We start from the raw sequence: 11,127 nt of genomic DNA, 5'->3' as shown, positions 1-11,127 counted from the left end.
ATTCCCAAAGCCAATTATCGTTTTATGTTAATTGTTCATTTAGTTATTTTAGTCATGAATTCGTTTGCTTTATTAGTAAATTTTATTGTTGTTATTATTTCCAGTATGAGTAGCTAAACCCCATGTGCTAGGATGTAGGGAACCTGTAGTGTAGGCGGCATTAAAATAGGAAGACCTAGATCGCGCCATGGTCGATCGATTGGGTTACCTGGTCGATCGACTGGCCACGTGAGATTACCTTCGTTTTAATTAATTTAATTTTTATATTTGACGAATCGTGTGCACGCGACTAGTTGAATGTTTAGGAATTGACCGACCCGATAAGATTGAAAGATAGGGGAGGGAAATAGACTACCTAATTGAGATGACTAAATTAATAAGATCGAGAGATAAGTTAATTTAGACTTTTAAATCACTTTTCAGGACGGAAGTTAGCATTAGTGATATTAGGGACCCGTAGCTAGATCGAAAGATGCTACCTGTTAAAAATGGACCGAGAGGACTTCTTATTTTCCCATCTCACGTGATTATCTCAGACTTGCCTAGGATACTGCCGCCGAAACTATAGTGAACCGACCATCTTAGCATCCTTTTATTATTTGATTTTATCCATTTCTTTAGTTTACTTTTATTGCATTTGGTTATAGATTGTTCAAACCAAATCCCCCTCACAATTGTTACTTTAGATTAAAACGTAGACAACTATTAATTGCATCGCCTCCTTGTGGTTCGACCCTGACTGCCACTAGCTATAGTAGTAGTTTGGACTATAAATTTATCTTTGGTACTCTACGACGGTATCAAATTTTGGCGCCGTTGCCGGGTAGGCAATTGTTTAAATTTTTAGTTGTTTTTATTTTAGTCTTTTCTCAGTTTAAGGGACATCTGTTCCTTAAACTATTCTCATATTCTACTTGTAGTTTCCTCTTATGCGCAGGTCACTGGGTGGTGAATTACTACCGTTCAATCCTGAGATTGAGAAGACTTTGCGTGAGTTGAGACGATCATCTAGAGTATTGCCGACAGAGGAAGAGCTGAGTACTCTGTCCAGTTACTACGAGAACGAGCTATTCGAGGAGGACCCACCTTCGTCACCTATTTCTACTTCCTCAGCTGAGACCGTCACATCTCCAGACATGGCTTAAGAAGCTAGTATAGCCAGTCACTCCGAGCCGAAAGCTGAGAATCTCTACAAGGGATTCACATTGCCAGCTGGGACAGATAGGAAATTCGAACCAAAACCGGCTTACATTAACTTGGTTGAGAGAAACCAATTTGGGGAAGCTGCAAATGAAGATGCGACTAAGCATATGGAGACATTCATTGACTCTTTGTTGCTCCATACCCCCCCACCAGCAGTGTGTGACTCGGATCGGGTAAAGGAGACAATGTTCTTATTTTCGCTCCGTGATCTTTGCTAGGGAGTGGTACCGGGATCCGAATTGAGCTGCTAATGGGATTGCGATTGGAATTCGTTGGCCTTAGCGTTTTATAAGAAATACTTTTTCGCATCGAAGACCAATGCGATTAGAGCTCGGATCACGAGCTTTAAACAGGGTCTGATGAAGATTTTCATGAGGCATGGGTCTGTTTCAAGAGATCAAAAGTGCGAACTATTCCGCACCATGGGTTTGAGAAGTGGTTTATGTGCAACCAATTCTACAATGGTCTTTATGATGATCAGAGAGCTATCCTAGATGCTGCAGCTAATGAGAGATTTCAAGAAAATAGTGGTGAGACAAAGGGGTGGAAAATCATCGATGACATAGCCATCCATAAAGCTGAGCATGGGAATTCTAGAGGAAATCAGAGGAGGTCAGTTGAATCACATCTTTCGTAGCGCAATAGAGGCCCTTCTTTGCGAGATTCGACAAGATAGACTTCGGGGGATCCCCAAAAAGGAGGTATATACAAGGTTAATGCTGTTTCAGACGGTCCTTTTGTCTGCAAGAGATGTGGAGGAGAAGGACATGTTGCAGACCACTGCAGCAATCCCTATGAGGCTTGTGCTGCTTTCCAACATTATAGGCAGACAAACACTTATTTTGAGCCGAATGTCCATCCGAAATTGAGGTGGAGTAGCCAAAATGTCCAAAATCCGACTCCACCTCCACAGCAGCAGAACTATGTGCCCCCTCGTAAGCAGCAACAGCCATACCAAAAGCCTCCGTATGTCCCTCAGCAACAGCAGTCCCAAAGCTCCGATTTTGCCGAGTTGAAAAATTTGTTGCTAAAGGAGTCTCAAGCTAGAGAGGCCGGGATGAAAATGTTGGAGAGTCAAATTGCCCAATTGGCAAGCAAGAGTGCAACAAGAGCTCCGGGGCATTTACCGTCGCAGCCGGATAAAAAAATAACCCTAAATGCTATTACTTTGAGGAGTGGGTCTACACTCGATGGGCCCGCTATGGTCGAGGAAGCTACTGAAAAAGATGAGGCAGAACCGAGCAAGAAAATGGCCGTGGTGAACAGTAGCAAGAAAAAGATGATCAGCAGGTATGTCAGTCGATCGACTGACATACCCGGTCGATCGACTGAAACACGCAACAGTACAGCTTCTGCAGAAGTCAGTCGATCGACTAACCAACATGGTCGATCGACTGACAGCGCTGCTGATCATGAACCTTTTCGTCCTACAATGCCAGATAACTTGAGGGACCACTTATTTCGGGGTACGACTACTCCGAAATTATTGAGGCAAGACCCAAATGCTGATGGGTCAGTCCCGGTTCCAAAGTATGACCCGATGACGATTAATGGTTCATTTTTGAGACGGTCTGAAGAAGGTTCGAGCTTCAACAAGGAGAAGGTAGTGGATTTTCAGCCTAAATCCAGTGATGCCGGTATGAGAGACTTAGCGGAGAGGGCTAAGTTGCTTCTTACAGCCCTCTATCCAGAGAGATTAGTGCCGACAAAGGAACATGTATCATTTAACAAATTTGAAAATGTTATTCGTAGCTTAAATGTGCAAGTTCCTTTCCTTGAATTGGTTAATCAAGTGCCTGCTTACATGAAATTTATGAAGCAACTTTTGTCTAAAAAGAAGCCACTTGATACTGTTCAATCTGTCACACTAACTGAGGAGTCATGTTCTTATTTAACTCATACTACACCTCATAAGCTAGAAGACCCAGGTAGTTTTTCAGTCCCATGTAATATTGGCACCTTCTCAATTGAGAAGGCATTGTGTGACCTAGGAGCCAGTATTAATGTCATGCCTTTAAGTCTAGCTAGGAAGTTGGGTTTGACCAAGTTTGCAATCAAAAACATGACTGTACAGATGGCTGATCGTTCTGCGGTCCAGCCTATAGGAGTCTTAGAAGACATTCCCGTGCAAATAGGAAATTTTTTCTTCCCTGTTGACTTCGTTGAGCTAGATATACCCGAGGATGCTCACATTCCTATCATTTTGGGTAGACCATTTCTGCACACTGCTGGTGCAGTTATAGATGTTGGCTCAGGGACATTGACTTTTAAGGTAGGGAAACATTCCATTGTCTTTGCCCAGACAGCTAAGAAGAAAGACCCCATGTGGCCAGTACCTTGTAATGTGGTTTCTGAAAAGAAATCTTATTTTGTGCTTTCTGATATGCCTGCCCCTATGCCTATTCCTGTTGTAACATCTCCGCCCCAGATTGGGAGCAAATTGGAGGAAGATTCTTCTGTTTTAGATAGTGCAGGAAATGGTTTGGGGAAGGAAGAGCCGCATGTTGCTCCAGCTGTGAAGGAGCCGATCGTTCAAAGAGGCGGCTTAAGATGTCTTAGCTATGGCACAGACAAGGAGCCCGATGAGGAGCTAGTCAAAGTGACGGAGTCCGATTTGGATTTTGACGAGTCAGATGAAGTCATTGATTGGAGAGATGCTGAAGTTGTTGAGCCGTTGAGTTCTGCGGATGTTGAAGTTGATAGGAGTGCCGCTGAGGAGATGAGCATTGTAGAGGCTACTTCTTGTAGCTAGGAGCCGAGAAAGTGGGTCATTCCGTGGCCATTCTTGATCAACTATTAGTTGATTAAGACTTTACAAAACATTTTATTGCTTTTAGACTTTTTATTGCTTTTGTGTGCGCGAGACTTCGCATTTTTATAAGCTTTACAAACTTAGACTTTTACTTTGGGTTTTGCGCAATTTTGGGCGCGTTATTATGTGTATTTACAGGTTTATAGACCATATTAGCTCGAGTTATTAAGCTAATTCGAAGAAATCAGAAAGTTACAGCAGGTAATCCAGTCGATCGACTGACCTGCATGGTCGATCGATCGACGACAAGTAGATTCGGAGCTTCGCTCTGTCATCTGGTCTGGTCGATCGACTGGGTGATGTGGTCGATCGACCACCTTTCGCTGCTGTACCTGTTCACGACCTTTCCCCTACTGTGTTTGGTAATTTTGCGGAATTGAGGGAGTCTCCTCTCTACCTTATTCTCTGACATATTTCTGTTTTCTTCCGTTTTTAATTTTTGCACATAATTACCGCTTCAACATCGCTTTCTCGGAATTATGCGTGGTTTTGTTTGTCTTTTCAGGTACCTATGGTAGCACTGCTGGCTACTGAAACCTCCTAGCTCACGCTGGTTTGGGGAGGTTTCCTTCTGCTGCGCTTAAAGTCTTGTGAGTTTCCGAGTTCCTTTTCATGTCTTATTTAGTTAATTTTATCGCAAATTCCCGTTTCCCTTTTATTTCATTACATGATTTTGCACAATGGGGACATTGTGTGATTTGGTTTGGGGAAGGGTTTTGCGTTGCATTCACATGTTCTATTGCATTTCTGTTTCACGTTTATTGCTTTTCAGTTTGCATTTGTTTTTTCATTTCATATATATATACAAAATTCAAAAAAAAATTGAAAAAAATTCCAGAAAATTCAAGAATTGCACGTTTATTTTAGCATATAGGTCGAGTCGGAACGGTAGTATTTCAATGATGACATTGCATTTTCAGCTATTTTATGCCTAAGCCGTGCTAGATTGACATGTTATTAGTAGAATCATATATGCATAGTCTACGAGTTTTCGTTAAATATCTTGCTGAACTTTAGACTTGACTTGGATTTATGGCAAACTACATCATTTTCTGAGGTTTAGAGCTTATAACTGGTGTCATCCATGACCAGTTTATTTAGAAATGTGAGTAGTTACTCCTTATGAGACATGTTATATCAATATGCATAAATATGAACTTAATCTGCTTAATACCTGTATGCATTCGGTTTGTGGTTTGTTGACACATGTGGAAGAGGTTTCCTTTATTCATTTTGCCCATAGGCTTCACACTACCAGAAATAGCCTTTTGTCCCGTTAACTACATCCTACACTTAGCCTGCCCTTGTCAAGCTAGTAGTTTATGTTCTTGGGATTGTTACTTTGTTTTTGGTAGCTAATGCTCATTTTGAGATGATGTTGGGAAGATAAAAAAGGAAAGGAAGAGAAAAATAGAATTGAAAAAAAAAGAGAAACAAAAGAGGGAAAAATAAGTTCGATATATGGTCGGTCGACTGGACTCATTGGTCGATCGACTGAAGCCCGAGAAGAGGAAGAAATCAAATCGCATAATCCAAAGTCTTTATTTAAATGGCGATTTTTGCTCCCATGTTGCATTCGTATCTTATGGGAAGTTGACTAATTATGGAGATTATGAGATTTGTGCTTGCTTTTGGCACCGTTCTATCGTTTAATCTTGAGCAAGAAGTTGGATGTTGTTATTAAATTTGGTTCCCTTAGTTACTAGCTTGGCTTTTAACTCTGTTTTTATCCAAATTCATCTTAGCCCCTTCCTACCCATTACCTCACATATCCATATTTACCTCAGCATGTGCCATGGTCATTTGTTTGGTTGGAATGCATATGTACGGTTGTAGAGATCATTTTCATATTAGAATTGCAGGCATGTTCTTATAGGTCGTAGTTAGGTGAGAGTCATTACATATACTTCTTTCTATCTTTACATATACTCACCCGTGCTTATGTGTGATATGAGCGACCCGTGAGAGTCCGTATTGATAAGTCTCTATAGTTGACAGTTAAGCAGTTCTTAACGACTACATAACTCGTTTGCATGATTCATATTGCTAATTGATTGTTAGTTGTTGCATTAAATTGGTTTAGGCTTTACAATTTGCATTTCGCTCTGAGATTGAACTTGTTCCATTAGGTTTTAGGATCGAGTGTAGTTCTTGCTTGGGGACAAGCAAGGGTTTGGTTTGGGGAAGTTTGATGCGTGTCTTTTATATGATGTTTTACACCCTATTTTACACGCATTTCAGAGCTCAATTATGTAGTTTATGCTACTATTTGCCCCATTTCGTCTACTTTCATAGTTTTATGTAATTTTGCAGATTTATGCGGAAATGAGTAGAAATTGAGCTAAATCCGTCCCCGAGTACTTTGCATTGCATTTGACGTGAAGTATTTATCCAAGAAACGAACTTGGTGCGCATTTCGAGGCCTGAAAGACAACTTTATGAAGAATTAGAAGCGGACTACCAGCTATAGTGGTCGATCGACTGATGCCTATGGTCGATCGACCAGAGCACGAGTTACAGAAGCTACTATTCAGCGTATTCCAGTCGATCGACTGGCATCAGTGGTCGATCGACCAAGCCGTTAATTCTAACGCAAGTTAAAAGATCGAGAATTAGAAAACCCAATGTATTCTTAGGTTTGGGAATAAGAGTTACGTAATATTCCTATATAACGTAACCTTAGTTTTCAGAAGAATCAGGAAGTTTTTATCAAGTCTTTATCAGTTAGTTAGGGAAATAATTAGGGTTTGCATCCAACTTTAATCATTCAATATAATCGGTTTTATTGGCTTTATTTTCGTTCGTTGCTTTGGAGTTTCTTCCTGCTTTCTACTGGTATTCCTTTGTTCTATAATTTCAGTTTATCTTTCATTCATTCGTAGTATAGAATTGTTAGGTTAGAATTCCCAAAGCCAATTACCGTTTTATGTTAATTGTTCATTTAGTTATTTTAATCATGAATTCGTTTGCTTTATTAGTAAATTTTATTGTTGTTTCTATTTCCAGTGTGAGTAGCTAAACCCCATGTGCTAGGATGTAGGGAACCTGTAGTGTAGGCGGCATTAAAATAGGAAGACCTAGATCGCGCCATGGTCGATCGACTGGGTTACCTGGTCGATCGACTGGCCACGTGAGATTACCTTCGTTTTAATTAATTTAATTGTTATATTTGACGAATCGAGTGCACGCGACTAGTTGAATGTTTAGGAATTGACCGACCCGATAAGATCGAAAGATAGGGGAGGGAAATAGACTACCTAATTGAGACGACTAAATTAATGAGATCGAGAGATAAGTTAATTTAGACTTTTAAATCACTTTTCAGGATGGAAGTTAGCATTAGTGATACTAGGGACCCGTAGCTAGATCGAAAGATGCTACCTGTTAAAAATGGACCGAGAGGACTTCTTATTTTCCCGTCTCACGTGATTATCTCAGACTTGCCTAGGATACTGCCGCCGAAACTATAGTGAACCGACCATCTTAGCATCCTTTTATTATTTGATTTTATCCATTTCTTTAGTTTACTTTTATTGCATTTAGTTATAGATTGTTCAAACCAAATCCCTCTCACAATTGTTACTTTAGATTAAAAATTAGACAACTATTAATTGCATCGCCTCCTTGTGGTTCGACCCTGAATGCCACTAGCTATAGTAGTAGTTTGGACTATAAATTTATCTTTGGTACTCTACAACGACGGTATCAATAGGTTATTGTTAACCATCATCCAATTGCTTAGATTGAACTAAACTAGAAATAGACAAACGTCTTAAGAAGCATAATCACCATTTCTTGGGTTCGACCCTCACAATACTACAACGAGCAACCGTACACTTGCGAGGTTATAAATAAAAGACAACAGTAGGACTCGATCTAGCTAAGGCTACTCGATCGAGTAGCTTGGGAGCTCGATCGAGTAGAGGTGACTCGATCGAGTAAGTTAGTTACTCGATCGAGTAACGAGTTTACAGCGAGGAATTATAAATCGATAATCGTGATACTTCAAATCATTTCCGCCCCTTTTCCCTAAACCTAGATGTCGTCACCTTCTTTGTTCTTCACCATAATCCCCGCCTTGAGGTCTTTGGGGATGCTTACACCATGGGGATGGGATGCTTGAGTTAGGTAGCGGTCTTGATGCTGGATTGCTATGTATAGGTATGTTATCGTCATCATCATCATCATCGTTGTTTCAGTTTGGTTTGTAGTGGTAATGATAGATGGTTGTACTGTTTGTATAGGTGGTTTGCTTGGTTAGTTGTTATCTTGTGATCGGACGCGGAATCGCTGCGGTTTGCTAAAGGTAGGTTCTCCTACTCAGTACTGTTAATTATATAGAGAGTCTTTTGATGTTGTTTGGTTGGTTTAGTGTCAGTATTCATGATTGGTTGTGGTAATTGGTTGGACTTGTGTTGTTTTGATAATTGTTGTTGTGGTACAGCTGATGGTGATTGTTTGTCTGTGGTTCTCGAGGTGCGTCCTCGGCTGAGTGGAGTCACTTGCGGGAGTAGCTTCACGCCCGTAGTTCACCTCCGCGGAACCCGCCACGAGAGAGGATGTGCACATTAATGGACAAGGGTTTATCGCTCGAATAGATGAGCGGGGCTTAGGTGGGAACGGCTGCGGTCCCCCACTGGCAGGGCTGGTCCAGCGGATAGTCAGTGATGGTGGTTGGTTGGAGGAGATGTGGTGTGTGTGTTGTTGTGCTTGTGTGTGTCTGTTTTGTATGTTCATTACTTCAGTTACTGACCTTGTGTGGTTTTGTTTTGTTGTTTGTTTATGTTGTGTCTGCCGTGATCCACTATAGTGAGCAGTCAGTTTTAGCAGGTTGTCGTTTAGATCATAGCTGGGTGCTTGGAGGGACGAGTCTATCACGAGTAACGACAGAAGTAGTTCACATAGTAGATAGTGGTTTTGAGTTGTGTCTTTTCATATCGTCTGTTGTTAAAAATCGCTTTTAATATAACTTAATTGTTCTTTTATCAACAGTTTATTATTACTGTCCTCGGGCAACCGAGATGGTAACGCCTTTATATGCTAGGGAAGGTCTTGTTAAGGCTCCTTGGCATATGGGGGTGTTACAAAGTGCTATCAGAGAGACGATTTTGGAACCTGTAATAAATTAGCCTAATGAACGTAGAGAGTCTAATAAAATGAACCTGGTGTATGTATCTTGGGAGCCCCAGCTGACGCTAGATTTTTGGTGAGTAGGCGCCCTCATTTCAAAATCCTGGCCCCATTGTGCTTAAACCAATCACCGGTTATGGGGAATATCGAGTCGAGAATTATGTGCCTTGTGTGTATAATGATTATGTTAGAAATATCTATGATGGAGTCTCTAGTAATGTTAGTATGTGTAACTGTGATGAGAACTGTGTAAGTCTTTAGTTGAGTAGAAGCGTGTATGGAAGTAGTGGAAGTGGTGAAATGTTTATAGTACGTAATAGTCTTGTGTGATGTGGCAATAATAATGTTTTCTAAATCGTTTCATGAGTATTAGTTATAAAGGAATTGTGAGTTTTGCATGTGGTGATGATAGTAAGTAGTAAATTTTGAATTAGTTGTAACGTTTGTCAACCAGTATTTGGTAAGTGTGATGGATAAATGGTTGAATGCTTTCATGATATGGCATAGTAAGTTGAGTAATGTCTGATACGTGCATAATATATAGTCTTTTTAGCCTATTTCAGCACGTATTTCTATGCATTTTTATACTGTTTTTATGGTATTTTGACCCGAATTGGCTACTTTGGTTCGTTTTGTCCATTTTGTAGAAATGAACGCGAAAGTAGTGGAATCGTACTCTTTTTCGTCCTTTTTGCATGCATTTAGAGGAGACGGGATTTTCCAGAGTGAGATACTACGTTTGGAAGCATCAAGGCACACATTACGAGGCAGTCGGTGACAGACTTGAGCTGATTTGAAGATAAAGAACTCGATCGAGCAGTTCTACCACTCGATCGAGTGGTTTCTACGTCCTCTGATGGTCGATCGAGTGGTTTTCCACTCGATCCTTAGCTTGCTGAAAGATGGGTTACTCGATCGAGTAACTATCTACTCGATCGAGTAGATTTGCTGAGGTGTTTGCTCGATCGAGTGGTTTTAATCCACTCGATCGAGTGGTTTCGCTATTATGGGCTTTAAAACAGCCCGTGTGTTGTTTTATTCCGCAAACTTTATTTACTTTTCCTATTTAAACCTACGTTAACTAGGTATAGACTATAGTACTTTTGAGCCAGAGCTAGAGAGACTATTCAGGCATAGACTCCGTCTGCAGAGAAAATCACAAAAGGAAGACTTGAGTACTTTCGAGCCAGAGCTACATCACTCTGTTTTCGAAGACAGTCCGATTTCTACAGTAAAGATGCCTAAGCTTTCTAGTCATTCAGTGCCTAAAGCATCCTCTATTCCGAAGGGTTTCAATCTCCAGACTGAGGATGGGAATACATTCGACATCCGTCCTTCTTATATCAATCTGGTGGAGAGAAATATTTATAGAGGTGTGGCTGGTGAAGATCCGAGGAAGCATATGGAGACCTTTACCGATTACTGTTCTACTATCCCCGCCACTAAGGGGGTAACTCAAGACAAGATTAAGGAAGTTTTATTTCCTTTCTCTTTAGCTGATTCAGCCAGGGAGTGGCTGAATGACTTGGACCGCATAGCTGCTGGGGTTACAGATTGGGAGTCTCTTGCTCGTGCCTTTTACAAGAGATATTTCCCTCCACAGTGCACCAATCTGCTGAGGGCCAAGATTACTAGTTTCAGACAGGCTCCCGATGAAAGTTTCTATGAGGCGTGGTCACGATTCAAGAAGTTGGTGAAGTCTATTCCTCACCATGGTTTTGACCCATGGTTTCTAGCTAATCAGTTCTACAATGGGCTGTATGACGACCACAGAGCCATACTTGATGCGGCATCTAGTGGAAGATTCCAGGAGAATACTGATGATGATAAGGGATGGTCCCTTATTGAAGAGATGGCGAATCATAGTGCTGAGTATGGTAACCCGAGGGATGGGATTAGAATAGTTCATGTAGTTGATAAGTAGGTTTTGGCTCAGCTGGAGACCATAAATGCTAGATTTGACAAGTTGGAGTTACAAGCTG

General features: G+C 41.0%; 1 non-coding gene across 1 annotated transcript; it reads right to left on the bottom strand.

The window, feature by feature from the left end:
• Positions 1-10,757: 10,757 nt before the first annotated feature.
• Positions 10,758-10,864, bottom strand: LOC141609734 (small nucleolar RNA R71). Its single transcript, XR_012527649.1, has one exon. It is a non-coding gene; the product is annotated as a small nucleolar RNA R71 (small nucleolar RNA).
• Between the last annotated feature and the right edge of the window lie 263 nt (positions 10,865-11,127).

The sequence above is a fragment of the Silene latifolia genome, chromosome 10 (assembly GCF_048544455.1).
Source record: "Silene latifolia isolate original U9 population chromosome 10, ASM4854445v1, whole genome shotgun sequence".
Lineage (NCBI taxonomy): Eukaryota > Viridiplantae > Streptophyta > Magnoliopsida > Caryophyllales > Caryophyllaceae > Silene > Silene latifolia.
This window is presented reverse-complemented; position numbering and strand designations above follow the sequence as displayed.